We start from the raw sequence: 20436 nt of genomic DNA, 5'->3' as shown, positions 1-20436 counted from the left end.
CTGACTGTTTTGCATAGGGACATTGGTAGTAAAATGTATGGTGGTAACACAGCATTTTTCTTTCACAAAGCACCTGATTTGGCATAGTGGTATGTTGCTCTGACTCTTTTGCACAGGGACCTTGGCAGTAAAATGTATGGTGATAACACAGCATTTTCTACAACTTTCCAAGATTATACAAGCAATGTTTAATGTGTCCCTGGTTTTTGGCCTTTTGAGCCCCCCCCCCCCAATAAATTTGGCTTTTTCCAGATTTCTTGTGCTGCGAAGTTGAGATGCAGTTGAGTATTGAGTAGATTTTACAAGGAGCTGAGAGCTGCAGGGGAAGAGAAGTTTAGTGCTGCTTATGGAAAGTCAGCTTGAAATGTTAATAGCACAACACGTTGTGTATTTGCTTCTGATGCAAAAGATTGTTGATTCTACTCCCACAAGGAGTGAATGCTGCTCTACTGAAAAAGTTAAGATGCTAACTATAAGCCTGTTATCTGTTTGCCATCCATTTCCTATTGCAATATTACTAGCTTATCGTTTTTAATGTAATATATAGGCAATTTATTCCTCAGGGGCATCAGACACTTTATTTTTCGATGAAACCATGAAATATAAAGGTTTTTGCTAGCAGCAACCTCGTCATTAGTTACAGATTTATTTAATGTGGAATTATTTAGATGACTTTTTTACTTCAAAGATTGTGCATATTTACTGATAATGGTGGACTGTAGAATTGTGCATATTTACTGATAATGGTGGACTGTAGAAGGTTGAGTAGAGTTTTATGATGGAAATGTTCTGAATTGGGCAGTTTTGTCATTATTGGTGCATGCATTTTGTTTCATTGTTTACTGGAAAAATGTTCAAAACAATAGGAAGGTGTATCAAAGAGCACATGCATGTTTCATATGCAAGGGGCCTATGATTTGAAAACAGCCCAGAATTAATCTTTATCTGCCACTGGTAAAAATGTATTTTCTTTGAATGTGGGTTTCAATGCTGTTTCAATGAATGTGAGTTTCAAGGGCAGAGAAGTGTTAATGCTATGTTTATTTAGCATATGTCTTAGTGTTTGTGCTGTAAAATGCAAAATAAAACTTTCAAATGAAGTCCAAATCATCATAGAAGTAAATCAGTATGCATATTAGTGTTTATGGTAAATGGAGTGAAATAGCCAAGTAATGGTTTATTGGAATGGCTCCATGAGGGGGCTCCATTCCACCATGATTTTGTGAGGGGGAAGGGTGGCAAATTTAGACAGCCCCAGCTGAACTATACCTCCCATCTGTCCAGATTTACAAAGAATTAATAGATTTTTGCTTCTTATTTTTGGCTTGTTCCTCATAAAATTTGTGGCAAATCATTTAGGAATTAAGTCACTAATGACACACTGAGTTACAGACTTCATAACCAATGCGTGCTAAAGTAAGACTTGTTGTTCTGTCAACTGTCTCAGTTTATACAAGAGCAATTTTTAGTACTGTTTATATGTTCCCCCAATGTATTTGGCCTTGTCCAGATTTATTGCATTAACAGGTTGAGAGGTACATGCAAATAAATTGCTTTATAGAATTAGGCATAGCCAAACCTCTCAAATGTGCCTGATTTTGGCTCAAAATGTTGTGTGTTTTTGGCAAATTAGTGACAAATCATTAAAGACTGAAGTTAGAAGATAATGACAGACATTTGAGTTTCAGATTTCATACCATTCAGAAAATTCATACTAATGCAAAACCTATTCTATTATCTTTCTAAGTTTATAACAGCAATAGTTTTAAAAATTGTCCTTGTTTTTGGGCTTTGGTCCCACTTTATATGGCTTTGTCCAGATTTCTTGCTCTGAGGTTGAGAGGTATGACAAATGTGTCAGGGTCATCAGTCAGCCAGAGACATTTAAAATTGTGACATACTTGTTGCACCCCACTTCCCCATGTAGTGACTCTGGATGTGTCGAAGCAAGGCAAGGAGTAGTTATGCAGTGTAAATGTGCAGGGTATGCCCCCATCCAGGGTAGACACAAGTACTAGAGTGGCTTTTCATCTGTCCTTTATTTTTGCAGAATGGTCTGGTTTCTGTCATATTTTTTTGTACTGCTGATTTATGCTTATTACTCAAAGTGCCTGTTGCTCTGTGTTTAAGTAGCAATACTTTAATGAACATCAGGTAAGCTTGGCTGAGACTGTAAGATGCAAGTAAGCTTTAATAAGCATGCTGTTAAAGAATTGCCAACATTGAAAGCCTTTCTGCTGCTGCCATGTAGAGAATACTTAAGTAGATAATGTATAAGCCTTGGGTATTGAAATGCATATGACAGTATTTGTAATAAAGGACAGGATTACATTATTTTAAGAAGCTCATTACACTTGGAGACTACCAGTCATCTCTGCAGGCTTTACCCATAAACTAAACAGAATGCCAATCGTGTGGTCCATAACCTGTACAGCAAACCTTTTAAGCAATGTATCTTGAGCTTATTTCTTGTTTGCTTTTCATTTTTTACTTTGATCATGTTTTCCCCATGAAACAAGTAGATAGTTGTCAGGCAGCAGGTCATAAAGCTGAATATAAATTATAATTAGAGCTGCAGTGCAAGAAGTGGTTTGAGTTGAGTGCTGCTTGTTTTTCTTATACTTGATTTTGACTGGCATTCCATTAATGTATTTAAAAAAGTAATTTATTTTTTCATGCCTCACAACCTTTTTATTTCCATCTAGATATTAAGTAAGCTGTCATGCAGCCAATGCATTGAAATATTTTTATTCTTCTACACTTAATTTTGTCTTGATTGGACTCTCATAATGACGATTTGGCACCCACGGCAGTGTATTTAGTTAGTTTTTTTGTGGTTTTGAGCATAGCTCCTCCCCCTTTCTAGTTGGCCGCACCCCTTCCCATTGACCCGACCCATTCAGCTGTCTCCTGCAGCCCCCCTTTGATTTGAAGTCACCAGCCGCCACTGGATCTAAGAACAATGTCCAAGCTATAAACCAATTTGTTCTTCCTGCTCTAACTTGCAGTTTGGGGTGAATAGACTGCCCCCCAAAAGGTATTTTATCAGTTGGACAGGAAAACAAGAAAAATGCTTCATGGTCATCAAATGATTTATAAAAATCAGTGTATGCCAAGATTATATGGCTCCCTATTACGCTATCGCAGACACAGGTTGTCGAATGTGTCTGTTGAACTGTAAAGCATGAAAAGACAAAAAAGCAAAGCAGCTTTTCAGTGAATTCTTTCGTTGGGAAAGAATTTGTTTGGCTGCTTTCACTACTTTGCCTTTTTGGCACTGTTGCCCCCCACATTAAGTAATGTTTTAATGAGTTTTTTTGTTTGTTTCTGTTTTGGAACAGTGATTGTTTTCCCTTGGAAAATAATCGCTGTTCTGAAGTTTCGACATTGTAAGATTTCACTTACATGGGGTTGATTATTTGTCGTACATTCTTCTGAGCCTGCGATATGATAATATAGACCCAATTATATATTCCCCATTCTGAAAGAGATATGAACCTCCACAAAACTGATTACATGTATAGATCTGCACTCTTAGCACTTCATAAATATTTGCTGAGCTCATAAGATCCAACTATAGAGAAAGTTTTAAAACATGAGGAGGTAAGTCCATGGTGAATTCCCTGCTTAGTTTAGCAGAAGCATATCAGTATCCAGCAGGAATGGAAATCAAACCAAAAGTAGATAAAAATCAGGCAGCAACTGAATGTATCAAAAAAACAAAAGAAATAATATAAAGTGAAGGATCAGATGAGAAGGCAAGAAGTGTGGAAAATCCATGAACATAGTTGTAGATATAGAAAACTCCTGGAACAACCTCATGTCGATCAGGATCTAATGCAGGAATGGTTAAGGAGAGGTGAATTTAATCCAAAAGAAGAAAAGGTTAATAGTAGTGTCCCAGAATAGTAGACTACGTACATGCTGGTTTACAAAGTCCATTGAACATGTCCGTGAAACACACATGTAGGTTTCGTAAAACAATTACACGTCTTGTTGCTGGGTGCGATACACTAATGGCAGAAGCCCTGTATCCTGAAAGGTATAATAATGTGGCAAGACTGTTGCACTGAGGATTGTGAAAACTTGAAAACATGAGCCATGAGCATTATAGGAAATGATGGTAGATATGTATATGTGTGTATACACACACACACACACACACACACACACACACACACACACACACACACACACACACACATCAGCAAAACTACCCTGGTTCACTCTGCTCATGTGTGTTTTACAAAAGTTTCTACAAAAACAGGAAAATGATAAGATGGAATAGAAGACTGAGGCTCCTTCAAAGGAGGATTTTTTCAAGTCATAGAGAGCTAACTTTAAAAGAGGCCGCTATTAATAATATATGTGAATGGTTTATATAAAAATGCATTGACAGTTTCAAAAGTCACAGTCACATACCATTACTACCTGGGCACTGTTGCTTTTTAATTCATTTAAAGGACTGCAAAGCTAGAATGATGGGACTGAAAGTGCAAGGGAGTAGTTGTATGTGAGAAAAGGCTAACAAGGTCTTTTGAGTTAATTGCATTAATTCTAAGTTATGAATACTGTACTACAGAAGGTCAAAAATTTCAGCCTTAAATTGTTCTACCTTCATGTCATTTCCATCGTTATCTAAAGTGAAGGAAATGCAGAGGAAAAGTATTTATCCTCCATTTTGAATCCTCTCCAACTTTCTCTGAAGTTGCTGGATTGTCTATTTTGCTTCTACTTGACAACAAACATACTTTGTCTACTTGGTGCTTTTTTTACCTGTGGTTCTTGATTTCATATACATTGTAGAATCCATATCATTGTAATATTTCCATTTCTGCTGGACATTATGATTTAGCTGTCGATAAAATCTTTTGTTATCCATGGTTTCCCTTCTCTTCTTCTGCAAGTTCATAATGAAAAGTGTCCACTTTGGAGACCTAATAAGTATATTACAATCAACACGATTCATCTATAGAATAGTAGCAGAAAATGATGCAGTACCATTATCGCAGTACATTTTTAGGGAGCTTTAGGTTATAGAAAAGTTCGCTAAGGGATTCTAGTACGGTTACAGTGTTCAAAGAAATTGTTAAGATACTAGTCACTGATGATAGGTGGAATTACCAGAAGACTCACGAAAAGAAGGAAAATGCTGTAAACACAACTACCAACGATCCAAGACAGCTGATACCAGTCCGGTAACCTCCACCACAAGAATTGCTCACAATAAGGCCCTGCTGTATCAAACCAAGTTTATTTAACGTCAACAGAAGTAAAACCACGTTTTCATCGAAAAAATACGACTTCATCAGATAAAATCTCAAGTAGACTGCTGTTTAAATACTTCCCATGCTGCCATAAATTACACAATTATCCAATAATCTGGAAAATGTAAGGAAGATTCTAAATAAATTAGAAGTAGTAAAAATTGCCAGAAGACTCCTTATTCTGCTTTGATTGTAATGATCAGGTCAAAACAAATGAATGCCTGATTGGGCTGGGGGGAGGGGAGTCACAAACTATCTGACCTGATTTTAGGTTTATTAATATGCTTTTAATATTTGTGTTCCACCATGCACTTCAGTGCTGTAGTCACCTAGAAAAAAAATGTGTTTTTCTTTCTATGATATATGTAGAGCAAGGTCTTAAAAGAGAATTTCAAATTCTGTATCTGCACTGCAGAGATGCACTTAAATGCTAGCAAAGTGCATCCTAGTTGTGTCATTACTTATTGAGATCTGTTGACACTAGCCAGTTATGGTGGTATTAATTGTTCAACACAGTTGAGGTGTTCTTTCAACAGCACTAGTGAACCATTTTGCTATGACAGTCTTGCCTGATGGACTAACAGTCTGACATTTGTTTCAGTACAGAAAATACAGACACTGGCGACTTCATTGTAAATGTTTTTATATCAGGATTATGTTGTACTGGGACTGCGTGCAGTTTATCCATCTCATCATTTTCTAATGGAGAGGTCAGACTTCCAGTGAAGGTTTAGTCATATTACAGGGAAGATCATAGCAAGTCTACAAAGGGAGGTTGCTTAAATGTTTAACTCTTCATAATCAGCTGTGTATGGGATTACGCTAAGATTTAAGAGAAAAATAGTTGTCTCTGAATAAGTGCACTAGACTGAATGGCAATACAACAAAATGATAATGCTCTGAAAATGCACATATCATTAGTTTCAAATGTGACATTAGAGACCCAAGACTCAGTTTACTACAGGTAGTACAAGTGTTCATTAGGCAAACTTTAAGGCCATGATATCTCATTGCAATAAGAGCAGATGTAACAGTAGGTAGAGAGAGGCTCTGGGCCAAAGGCTATATTCCAAACAGGTAACAAAGAAATGCACGTGGCTATAGACATTACAAATTACGGAGGAAGTCTAATTGATTTAATAAATATAATTAAAGCACATCTGTGTGATCCTTGTTTGATTCTGGGAAGTAGGGAGTAGCCATACTGTGAATAACAAAAAAGAGACTTTTTAATACATGTTATATAGCAAGCCACAGCGGGTCTCTATTTACAGTTAAGGTTATTTAAGTGTTAAGCGAGAGGCAGAAAATGGTCTTTTATCAAAACATATTCCGAAGTTTAAATCTGGAAAATATACTGATCTTCCTTATGTGAAATGTTATTATGCCAACATTTTATTTCTACAGTTATATTATATAAAAAGATAGCATTTCAGCAGTAAATGGTCTGTAATTAGAGATTTGCAGCCTTTTCTGAAAGTCATATAGAAGGCCTCCCTCCCTTGATAGCTGAAGAAAAAGAATTCCAAAGAACTTGTACACAACAACTGAATGATGTATTGCCAATCATTTAGCAGTAATATGTATTTCTAGGGTATTATTTTGTAGATCAATGTTCGAAAGCTCTGTTGTCTCTAAAATGTGGTCCATACATGAGGACATTATCCCATATTTATAAGTCTGTACTGTTTAGAATTGTATCAAATTCAAGTGCAAGTTGTTTTTGAGATATAGCCATCCTAGCCTAAACAGTACCACATTAATGCTAACTGGGGGTGGGGGTAGTATAGTGACAAATGTGGCAGCAACACGTTAGGGTAATGATCATCTTGTCCACTCAGCCTAGGAAAAACATGGTCATCTCTCTATATGCGCATGCTTTTGTAGAGCTTTATTTATGTGAAGCATCAATCCAGTTTTCTGGAATATGCATCTGAATAACCATTGGAGTGTGGTAAATCTTTATGCTGTGCATACCCTTTCACACATTATTGCTTACTTATCAGCGAAAAAAGTTGGAGTTGTCTTTGTATGACTATAGGAACTGTAGTGATATTAAAGGGATATTCCAGTTTCAGATAATGGTCCTCCTTCTCTTTCTGTTCTTATGAATTTCTTGAATAGTTTTAAACTGACCACATGCATCAAGACTAAAGTATATCAGTCCACCTATTTTGGAAGTAGTGAGTCTATATCCACTATTGCATCACTGCAACAGTTTACACAGCATAGCAGATAACTGATTCCAAGACAGCGACAGCCTGAGAGCTGGGAGGGAGAAGGCATGCTGCACATGACAAGGGGGTAGGGTTTTACAATAAGGGGAAGTGAATACCTTGCTGTTTAGTGTAAGGATAATAATGTAGGCATCACTGTCCATAGCATCATCTCACTTCTGCCACCACACTACCATAGTAACCTGCCGACAACAAGAGAAATCTGTCACAATGTCGGCCAACTCACACCCTGATCACACTCATATCCCCATCTCCCCCTCACAAATGGGTAAGCTTACATTAGCTATTTATGCCCCACTTGCCTTAGTGCTCCCATGACTGGCCACTAATCAAACTCATGTCATCTAGGCAGCAGTCAAGGCTGCATCCCAATGTGCCATGGAGCTGGTTTCAAGAAGAATACTTACTGCAAAGCTGCCACCTACCTTGACTGATTGACACATATGACAGGTGATCAAAAGCAGCAGTGCTAGTCAGATATTTCTGAATAACCTAGTTTATAGTTTGTCCTATACATATGCATAATGAAAAGGTGAAACAACAGATAGCCTGCCTAGGAAGTGGAATAGTTGCTATTTTTACTGTGTGTTGTATCTGCACGTTTTGAATCCCAAACACTTCATGTGTTATTCTGATGCGCCATTTATTTAAGTCACATTTTTCATCTCTCTGGCTGTGTTTTATTAAGATTCAAGTCAGATCCTAGGTTATCAGTAATGAAAAGGTAAGGCCAAGGTGAGAATCAAGGAGGGGGGTGGAATTCATTCTAGAGGTATCAGCATAAATACAGGAAGAGAAGAAAGTAATTATGAATGACTCCAGTGTCTGACAAATAACAACATACATTAAAGTGTTCAGTAGTATATGAAGAACTCATATAAATCTCAAGCCGCAGATGTCCTCAAGTGTACTTTTTTGTTGTTATTTAAACAAAACATGCAAGACTATGGTACATGACAACTGCAGGTTTCCAAATAGTATGTTTTTAAACCATAATTCTGGACAGTTTTGACAGCTTTTTGTAAGGAATCATGCTTTCTCTTTACTATGACAGTTTATTTTGGGGGGGCTGATTGGAGCAAATTCTAGAGCTTTATAGGTTCAATGCAGACATTGCAAATGTCATAAAATTTATTTATAGCAGAGGTCATTCTAATAAAGTTTTGGCTTAGGAAACGTATAACTTGCACAGAAAACTGCAGATGTGTTTTTCTTTATTTTCTATCTTATTTTTGGATTATGGACTTGATGAACCCTATCCAAATTAGGAAACATCAAATTATTCTTGCAGAGACCTTAGAGAAGAGTGTATAATGTCTGCTTTCAAAGTAACAGTAAACTTCAAGTCTATGTGTGTATTCATTTATTTATTTTGCCTTTGTTGACTGGGAAAGTCAGACTGGGCACAGTTCATTTTCAGCAGATGCCCATCACAGTACATTTATAATAACATAGATGATTATGATTGGTTCACAGATTATAATCTGTTTATTATCTGATTGATCATGGATGTCAAGGAATTCAACTTGAAGCTCAAGAGATGAATCTTGGCATCTGTGTCAAGAGCAAATAATTGAAGCATACCTCTCATCTGTACAAATTTTTACAGAATGTCCAGATTTTTTGCCTCAAAATTTCAGTCTGTTCCTTATAAAATGTTTGGTTTTCTGGCAAATCACTGGGATGATCTGAGGAATTAAATTAGTAAATAATGTCATACATTGGAGTTTCAGACTTCATATCCTTTAGAAAATGCATTTTAACACATATCCTGTTATTCTAGCAACTTTCTAAGTTTATAAGAGCAATATTTAAAATCTGTCCTTATTTTGGGGTATATGTACCACCATTATGTCAAGCTTTGCCCAGATTTCTTGGGTTAAGAGGTTGAGAGGTATGAAGTGAAGGTTATGACTGGTGACCCAATCATAATTCTTTGTAGTACATAAAAAAAAAAGATAAGTGTATTGCTGGCTTTCAAAGCTGTAAAACACAGGCAGTAAAACAGTCCCATACATTTACAGTTAATTATCTAATTTGCCATGCCTTTAAATTGTCCAGATTTTCACAGAATGTCCAGATTTTTGCCTCATTTCTTTGGTCTGTTCCTCATAAAGTCAGTGGTTTTAGGACAAATTACTGAAGATTGAAGTGACTAAATAATGACATGCATATAAATTTCTGATTTTGTGTCTTTCAGAACATACAGATAAATACACATCCTGTTATTCTAGTAACATTCTAAGTTTATAACAGGAAATCAGAGACATATTACTGATGGACAGAAGGCAAAAACAAATGTTTTATTTTGCTTCTGTCATATGCTAGTCAGTACTGCCAGATTGTACTGCCTAGCCTGAGATACAGGGGTGCTTAAATTCCAGTCTTGTACCACTGTAGTGCTTAACTGATTTGTCTTTTTCCAACTATCGGAGTATAATCAGCACACTCCATGGACTACAAATGAATTTCAGTCATTTCACAGAAAAATAACCATTGCATTTCTTAGGAAAAAACAAACAAATTGCAAGACACGTGTATGCGGTAAAGTATTTACATGAACAATTCTAAGTCCATACTGTTCTGGTAGCTCTAAAATCTTTCAGGAAGTAAATGGATTTATACTGTAGAAGGGAAAACATTGTTGTAAAGCAGTTTAATGTTTTCACATTTCAGTACAGAAAGGTTTGTAAAGAGCTCAAGAGAGATATAATGAAGTAAGTTATAAAATTATGTTGGAGAGGCGATATTAGGATTGCACAGGAGCAATCCAAAAATAAAATAGTAGTGGAAAACCCATGCCATAGTACTTCACCAAATGGCATAGTCCAGCAGCAATCCATCAGACACAGGAGAATGTAAAGGAAATAGATCTGACAAGCTCCTTGACTTCTGCAGTCAATAGAATAATTAGTCTACTTATGCACTTGCTAGAAGTTTCTGCACACATCTCATAGGTTCGTAGGTTAGATCTGACCACACACTAATCACTTTGGAAATTCACATCCCTCCCACCTGCCCCGCAAAGGTAACCATCACGAAAAACTTCTCCAAAACTAACTTTGGGCTCCTAAAAATAGAGGTGCTAACTTCACAGCACCCATGCACATGGAGAATAGTTGCATGGCCACCAAATCATACACCAATGCACTGTACGAACATGTACACAAATGCATGGATCTCGCCATACCCGATAGAACCAGGACTCAGCAAAAAATTGAGATTCCCTCATCAAATCCTCTAAAGCTAGCTATGAAAACAGATTTGCAGCAGATAGTAAAAAGACAACCACAAGGCCTTCTATAGTTATGTAAAGAATCTCCATGGCAAAACCCAGATTTGCTTTGAGCTACTGCACAGTGGTACTTCCTATACCGAGCCAGCAGACACTGTCAATATACTGGCCGACAGATTCAATGACAACTTTATCATTCTCTCCCCCACCAAAGGACCAATCACAATACCAGTAGATTGCCAGGCACCCAGTATTACTGCTGCATAGGTTAAAACAGCACTGTCCAAGGCCAAGAAGACAGCTTCTATGGGACCTAGCAATATCTCCGGCTGTGTTCTACATGAACTACAGAGTGAACTGGCACCTCACCTGTGTGTCCTGTTCAATCAAAGCCTCACCTCAAGCTTTGTCCCTACTGAATGGCACACTGCTACAGTCATCCCTCTCCACAAAGGAGGAGCAACTGCAGACCCTGGGAACTATTGCTCCATTAGCCTGACAAGTCTGATATGCAAAGCTATGGAGCACATCATCATGGACCTAATAAACAAGGATATAGGGAATCTCAAAACTCTGGATCCCACACAGTTTGGTTTTGAGAAGGGTGGATCATGCCTGCTCAACCTGGTTGACTTCTTTGAGCAGTCATCAGAGCTGTGGATGAAGGCAAGGTGGTTCATACAGCCTACCTTGATCTGGCCAAAGCCTTTGATACCATTCCCCACTCAGGAATCATACAAAAACTCACTAAGCTAGGCATCGACCCCTATATCACTAGGTGGGTTGCAAACTGGCTTACAGATAGAACCCACCGTGTGAAAGTAGCTGACTCCAAGTCAGACTGCTGACCAGTCACAAATGGAGTCCCACAGGGTTCGGTCCTTGGTCCTCTTCTGTTTGGTATCTACTTCTCTGAAGTCCAGGCCAACATGAAGGGACTCTGCCTGACAAAGTTTGCAGACGATTGCAAAATGGGAGCTATTATTAGCTCCCCAAGTGATGCTGACATCCTACAGAAAGGCCTCACTGAGACCACCGACCACATTTATGCCACTGTTTATCCTGGCATAAATGATAATATCTCATTAGCTCTGGTGTTAAAATTGAGGGCACTGGAGATATGAAAATACTATATTTAAGGTCTGTTTATTCTGGTTCCTTGGTTCCCTAAATACATACAGTATAATGTAGATATTATGTAGTGTAACCAGTGTGTATTTTTATTCAACATTTTTACCCAACAATTTTAAATGAGTTATTTTTAACTAAGTTATACAACATATTTATTTTATTAGCACTAGTACTTTATAACAATTTGCTATAAGTGAATTAATATACATTTATATGTATATCTAAATGTGATTTCTATTGAACACAGCACTTTGCTCATGCTGGTGTACTGTCTTTTTAAATAAGTATTCATTCATTTCCCTATTGCATTGATCATGTGACCGTGTTAAGAAGTTTACTTAAGCTTGCATTTGAATTTTAACAGTTACTCTAATGTAGCCCTGGGAGCCACATGGTGAAAGTACTTAGTGTCTTTTTCTGCAATAAAGTTTGTCAAGTGTTACCGTTCTGTACGGGTTTGGTGGCATTTCTTATTTTTATTTCAACAGTTTTGAGTTTCCGCTCTTTTTGGTGTTTTTTTCTGTTATTTTTTCTTAGTTGTTTTGCCCCACACCCATTACAGAGATTTTATGTGTATTTTCCACCATGGAAGGATTACTTAAGAAGGTGGAAGAATTGTTACGTTTAGTTAAACAGCAAAACATTGCTGCTACTCATAATTTTGACAATTCCATTATATCTGATACCCAAATGGAATTGGTTACATTGCATACTACATCTGGATGCTCAGGGACATCAAATAGTGGATCTGAGGTGACTAACCGGTCCTGCAATGGATGTAATGTTAATGCAAGAGATACTGATGTCCCTTCCTTTTTGCTTGCCCTATTAGCACCACAAAAGGATTTGTCTAACTGCTCTGAACAGGGGGAAGGACATGATATTGTTCGCAATCAGTTGCGGAAGTTTAAGTAGGCACTTACCAGGTTTAAGGCACTTCAAGTTGATAATTTGTGTTTAAAATGTTCCTTAGAGCTGAAACAGCTTCCCAAGGGTTTGAGACTTTGGAAGTTCTCCAATTCAACTGAACCAGGCTTTGTGTTGCATGGTGAACTGTTGGAGTTTTTCGATCACAGAGGTCTGGAATTGGTACGTATCATGATTAGAGAAAATGAGCATAAATTGTTGAGCTTACAAAATCAATTGACTGATATGAATAATAACATTATGAAGGACTTGTTATTTGAGGCAAACAGACAACTGCACACATCTATTCATAATGATTCTGATAAATTAGTGAAACAGAACATTGCTAGAAATCTAAAAAAGTTACAAAGGGATACACAGGAGTATGCTAACAAAACAGTATACCCTTTACCTACATACAGAAACAAACGTTTCAACAACAACAGTAACAATGTTAGTAATTATAATGACAGTGGTGAGCAACTTTCTGATGACACAGGTCATAATGATAGGAATGTTAACAACAGGAAAAGTAATATTTTAGCATCACCAGAACTACCCAGAAGGTCACAGATGTTAATCAACAGGAACCAGGGGGAATCAGAGGAACTGGGGGGGGGGATGGAGAAATCGCTCCTACCAAGTGAACCGATAAGCTGTGATGGATCATTTTTTGATTGTTTTTCATCAAACCAAGACTTTGAACCCACTGAACTTAATGATGAGCTAAGATGTAATGTCATTACTAAAGATGTTTTTCTGTTTATAATTTTTTCTCAAATTTGCATAAATGACAACCACATGTCTGTTCTTAGCAAAGGTTTCTCTTTTGTACCTAGTTTTTCATTGGATATTGCCAAGGTTCTTACTAATTTAAAGCTTTTTACTAGGCAGCTGAATTTAAGAATGTTTTCATTGATAAAACTTTTTAATGACAAAATAATACTGAAAAGAAAACACACTTTTTTACCACCAATGGATAATTCTGTTGCACTGTTTGATATTACATGTGAGAAAGGGATATGTGATATTTTCCACAATGTTACAAAGGGTAGTGATAATTTAAGATGTAACAAAAAGGATGCATTCAAGCAGTTGTGTAATGACCACCATGTTAGAGCTATGAAACCTGACAAGGGCAGGGGGATTGTTCTGATGGACCACAACCAGGAGCGGCCTTAGGTCAGCTGGTGCCCTAGGCAAAAGGGCTCCATGGCACCCCCCACCACACCACCCAGTTCCCCCATCCTGATCTGCTTACACCAAACAAATACTGGAAAAGCACCCCTGCTAGAGTGATGCCCTAGGCGGCTGCCTAGTTGGCCTATGCCTAAGGCCGGCTATGACCACAACGACTATGTATTTAAAATATATGAGTTACTGAATGATAGTTCTACCTATGAAAGCATATGCTAAAATTGATTGGATGCTATATGACTTTTAACTCAAGGAGTATTGGATTCAGTTGAATACAAATATTTTGTTGTTGAGTCCCCTGTGACACCCTATGTCTTTGGGATTCCGAAAATCCACAAGGATTTACAAGACCCACCATTTAGACCTATTGTGGCAGCAATAGGCTCCAAAACAGAACCTATGGCTGCATACATTGATTTTTGATGCAGACCATTATTAAGAAACTATGTTCATGTACTAAAAGATTCAAGGCACTGTCTACCGATTTTGAGGGATATTGTAATTCCAGATGATTTTTTATTTGTCACTAGTGACGTAATGAAATTATTTACAGTTATCCCACACACAATGAAGGTTTGAAATTATTTCAGGAAACATTAATGGTGGAGAACAATTTAGACAATGTTAAAAGACAATTATTAGTGGAATTATTGGACTTGGTGTTGAACAACAATTTTGTAGGTTTTGAGGGAGAACTTTTTCATCAAATATCAGGGGTAGCCATGGGGGCTAAATGTGCACCTATTTATTGCCAATTTGGTGTTAGCCCAATGGGAACGGGAATGTGTGTTTCCATCAATTTATTATAGCAAAATCATAACATGGCTAAGATTTTTGGATGACATATTGATTTTTTGGAAAGGTACACAGGAAGAACTAGCATCTTTTATCACTTATCTTAACTCTAGTACTTTATTTTTAAGGTTTACATACAAGGGAGCTGTAGACAGTATACAATCAATGATTTTTAGGAAGGAAACATATTGTAATTCCTTTCTCCACTACAACAGTTGCCATCCTATGCATCAAAAGAAAAGCATAGTGAAAGGACAAATGGTACAAAATTCAAGATTAACGAGCAACGACACTGATTTTGAGCGTGAGATATACACATTAATTGGCATGTTTAGAGACAGAAGATACCCATTTAAAATGTTGATTAAAACTAGAAATTATGTTATGCAGAACAGGAACAACAGATTTATTCCAATATTAAACACAGAACCAGGTATTAATAACAACAACAACAACAAAAAAGTTCTGTCAACTGATAGTATGTTAGTTCTCCCATACAATAAGGATGCCTTGACAATTTCATCCATAGTTCATAACACTTGGAAGACAATTTTTGATCAAGACACTATGAATATCCTAGTACTGTTTTCTAGAATTACCTATAGTAGGGGTCCTAACATTAAAAACTTATTGGAGAAGCAACAAACAAAAACAAGAGGTTTAGTCTCCAAAATGTCAAAGTGTAAAGATTGTAAGGCCTGTACATTTATTAATACAGGTCCATATGTTGCAATTGATGGTTATTATCATACCCTTCCATGTCCTGGTAAATGCAACTGCAACACCAAAATGGTGATCTACTTAGCTACCTGTATGTCCTGTTCTGGTTTCCATGTGGGTAAAACCACTAGGATACTCAATGAAAGGATAGTAGAACATAGTAGAAACATCAAGAAAGAGAAAAAAAGAGAATGCATTATATATGCATTCTAAGAACTGTAACAATTGCAAAAAATTTCTGTTCTTTGTCATCGACAGAGTGTTTGATTATGGTAGGGGTGGAGACTTCAAACTATATCTTGAGAAACTAGAGTTTGAGTAGCAAATAAGAACTAATACCACTGTTTATCCTGGCATAAATGATAATATCTCATTAGCTCCGGTGGTAAAATTAAGGGTGCCGGAGATCTGAAAATACCATATTTAAGGTCTGTTTATTATGGTTCTTTGGTTCCCTAAATACATACAGTACAATGAAGGTATTATGTAGTATAACCAGTGTGTATTTTTATTCAACATTTTTACCCATCAATTTTAAATGAGTTATTTTTAACTAAGTTATACAACATATTTATTTTATTAGCACTAGCACTTTATAACAATTTGCTATAAGTGAATTAATATACATGTATATGTATATCTAAATGTGATTTCTATTGAACACAGTACTTTGCTCATGCTGGTGTACTGTCTTTTTAAATAAGTATTCATTCATTTCTCTATTGCATTGATCATGTGACTGTGTTAAGAAGTTTACTTAAGCTTGTATTTGAATTTTAACAGTTACTCTGATGAAGCCCAGGGAGCCTTAGGGTGACAGCGCTTAGTCTTTTTCTGCAATAAAGTCTGTCAAGTGTTACCGTTCTGTACAGGTTTGGTGGTGTTTTTTTATTTTTATTTCACCAGTTTTGAGTTTCCATTCTTTTGGGTGTTTGTTTCTACTATTCAACTATAATCTTAAACAGGCTTTGTGCCAAAGGAATATAGGATTGTAACTGTTATAGTTCTTCTTTAAAAGAGGATCTATAAGAGAACATGGAAACTACAGACCCATTATTCTGACTAGTCTCATTTGCAAATCATTAAAAGAATTATCATGGGAATTATCAATAAGGACGGAGGAGACCCCCAGGCACTGCATTCCTCCCATTTTGGCTTTGTTAAAGGAAGGCCGTGCTTACTGAATCTGTTAGGCTCTTTAAAAGGTCACTTAGGTCATGGATGAAGGGAAAGTGGTGCATACCACCAAAACAGAGCTTTCTAAAGCATTTGAGACAATACCCTTCACAGGCTTTGTCAAAAAACGTACAATAGAACTAGGTATAAATCTCTTTATAATACTCTGGATAGCTAGCTGGCTCAAGAACAGGATTCAAGACGTTAGAATTGATGTGGCCACCTCCATGAAAAGGCTGGTCACCAGTGTTCTACTTCTCTTTGGTATTACCTCTTAAACATCAAAGCCAATGTCAAATGTTTCTGTCAGACCATGTTTGCAGATGACTGCAAGCTGGAAGCAGTCATTGAATCCCTTCAAAATAAGAACACCCTTCAGGAAGGTGTAACACAGACAAACGGACGGTGCCAAAGCCATGGCTTAAAACTCAATGCATTATAGTACCTTTTGGAAATTCAGCCACCACGGGTAACTATGTCATCAACAAAACACCCTTAAACATTGATTTGCTAGTCAGAGATCTGGTGAGTCATGCACAGAGTAACCTAGGTTTCAGCCAACATGTGTCCAAGGCAGTAAGACAATTCTTCTGTGTTGCTCAGCTTATAAGCCAGGGCATGGCATCCAGGTCTAGAGAGGTCATCACACCGCTGTACTCAGTCTTCACCAGACCCATCATAGAGTATAATGCCCCCTTTGGTATGTAGCTGACCAGACGCATTTAGCAAGTGTAACTTCCACAAAGGTTCCTTACAAAAAGAATACAGGGAGTAAACACAATGTCTTTTGCTGATCACCTCAAATCCCTGTCTCTTTACACAATATCATACAGATTTCTGAGAGGTGATCTTTGCCTAGCATACAAGGCATCTTTGGACCCTGTTTTTATGAACCTTTTGCACATCAGTAAAACAAACAGCATCAGAACTCTACATTAAAAGACTTAAATTTTACTAGTGACATGAATAAGACATGTTGGAGAGACAGATGTGTTTCTCAGAAAATTCTCATTCTCTTGGAGAGGATCCCCTTCCATAAGAAGCAGAGTTCTTCCCTAACTCTATTCAAGAGCAACTTGGACCAATAGATAGGTAATTAGAAATGCAACCCTGGTCTCACATCTATTACTTTGATAGACAAAGACAATTAGTAAATCACTCCTTATATAAATCAAGCTTATGGGTCACATTTAGGTTGCATGGCAAGGCATATAATGGTCCTAGTAGTCATCAGCTTACCATACACCTATGAAGCTATGAATAATGCTTGCCAGGATGATTGTGAGAATATTATTTCTGGATTTAACAATCACAGACGAAGTATTATTTGTCATGTTTTTCTCATTTCAGCAAGATAAAAAAAATGCATGCTTTAGATGTAACGTCCAAGCTGCAAAGTAAGGTGTAAAAACAGTGGTGTGTACTTTGCTACCATATGGTACAGAAGGCTGGGCAGTAAAGGCAGAGCAGATGAGGAAGCTAGAGATAACAGAGATGAAGTGCCTGAGCCAGGTTGTAGGATGAGGATGCAGACAGTGGGGCAGACAAAGAAATGAAGACATTAGAGCAGAAGCCAAAGTGGCTCCAATTGCAGACAAGATCAAAGAGAATAGATTACAGTGGTGTAGACTTGTGCAGAAAAGCAGAAGACAATCTGGTGAACAGGATTTGGGGCCGACAGGAATAAGCAAGACAAAATGATGATATCCATGAAAGGAATATAATGAGTTGTGTGAGAGAAGACCTGCAAGAGTCAGGGATGAGTGTCGAAGAAGGTAGGAGAGAGGCATTGAATCAAGAGAGGTAACACGTGACATGATACCTTGACCCCATTTAGAAAAAAATGGGAAACAATGGGGTTGCAGATGATGATCATGATGATGACAATGATGCAATGTGATGCAGAGATGTTCATAATACTTATGACATAATACCACAATCTCCAAAGCTATGAAAATGTTCAGAAAGTGTAGAGCTTTCAGCAAGAAAGACCACAGCTTCCCAGGGAGTTTCAAGACCCAATTCTAAGGAATGGAGTAGTAAAGAGGGCGGCATCATAGCAGCTTAGCAGAGATGTCATACACACATTCCTCTCTTTCTCTCTCTCCCCCCAAATGTTTTTAGATATTAGAGATACAGTCAGTCAGTGAAAACAGACTGCATTAGCTATGCTTAGTTCTGTCCAGGATAAGCATAGTCTCAGTAAGAGTTTCCTTGAATACATATCCTGAAAAACACTCAACAGTATTTTGTCTTCTGTGGATATCTGTGCAAGTTGGAGAGCTGAAAGGGAAATGTTGGTGGGCAGTAATGCAGGCAATGGGGCAGTATGACAAAAAAGTCATGGTATGTAATTAATCTACTAATACCCAAAATTAATTAACACCCAAGTTTATAAAATGCTACTTATTTATATGTTTCCAAACAGCTGCATGCTGTTGCAAACTGCAGATGTATACCAAACACACACACACACACACACACACACATACACACACACACACATATATATATATATATATATATATATATAGATATAGATATAGATATAGAGAGAGAGAGAGAGTGTATGGATATATCTATATCTATCTATCTATCTATATATATATATATATATATATATATATATATATATATATATATATACAGGTTTACTTGACAACAAAAAAACAATTTAATATTGAAAGTCAACATTGAATTCCTGCATATTAAGTAGGGGAAAATGTGAATCTGCTGAACGAATTCAGCAGATTCGACATTTTCGTCGAACTGTGAATATGATGTCTGTATAGCTGCATAGGTAAGTGAAAATTTTACACTTGTATTCCCCTACACCCCCTGCAACTTATATATACCAACTCCAAGATCACACTACAGTGAGGAAAGGGATACATTTCCCAATCTGCACTGTATTGCGATCTCTATTCAAAACATCATGCACATATCAGCGAATGCACAGTGGCATTCTGTGATTAAAAACTCTCGCTCATGTGACATTCGCCATGTTCTCCAATGTTAATTCTACATTTTGATAGTAAATCATATATACATGTATATATATATATATATATATATATATATATATATATATATATATACATATATATATATATATATATACACATATGTGTGTGTATGGATCTACTTCAGGAGATCGAACTTTTACTAGTTCGAACCACATATGGCCGAGACCATATGTTCAAACTTGTAAAAGTTCAAACACTGAATAAAAACCTCATAAAACCAAAAAACACAAAACTAAACATCTATAGCTATGACCTCCTGCACCCCCCACACCCTCTTACTTAAAAATACCAACTCCGAGATTGCACTACATTGAGGAAATGGGAAATCTTCCCTTTCCGCTCTGTACGGAGATCTCCATTCAGTCAGATCTGACTTTTACAATTTCAAACATATGTTCTCGGCCATATCTGGTTCAAACTTATAAACGTTAGATCTACTGAAGGGGATCCATATATATATATATATATATATATATATATATATATATATATATATATATATATGTTTGTTCACTAAAGAGTGTTTTATGCATGAGGTCCATTCCTCTTTTAGATAGTTAGTCAGTCAATTAGTTAGTTAGTTAGTTAGTTAGTTAGTTGTGCAATAACAGTGATGGGAGCTGTTAGTAAACTCTGCAGCAGACCAGCTCTCAGAGAGCATTCTTTATTTTAATGGCATTGTTTGCTAATTTATCCTTTCTCCAGATCAAAGACCATCTGTTGGAATCTGATGGAATATGGCTGGA

Source organism: Protopterus annectens, chromosome 14.part0 (genome assembly GCF_019279795.1).
Source record: "Protopterus annectens isolate FY-2018-M chromosome 14.part0, PAN1.0, whole genome shotgun sequence".
Classification (NCBI taxonomy): domain Eukaryota; kingdom Metazoa; phylum Chordata; order Ceratodontiformes; family Protopteridae; genus Protopterus; species Protopterus annectens.
This window is presented reverse-complemented; position numbering follows the sequence as displayed.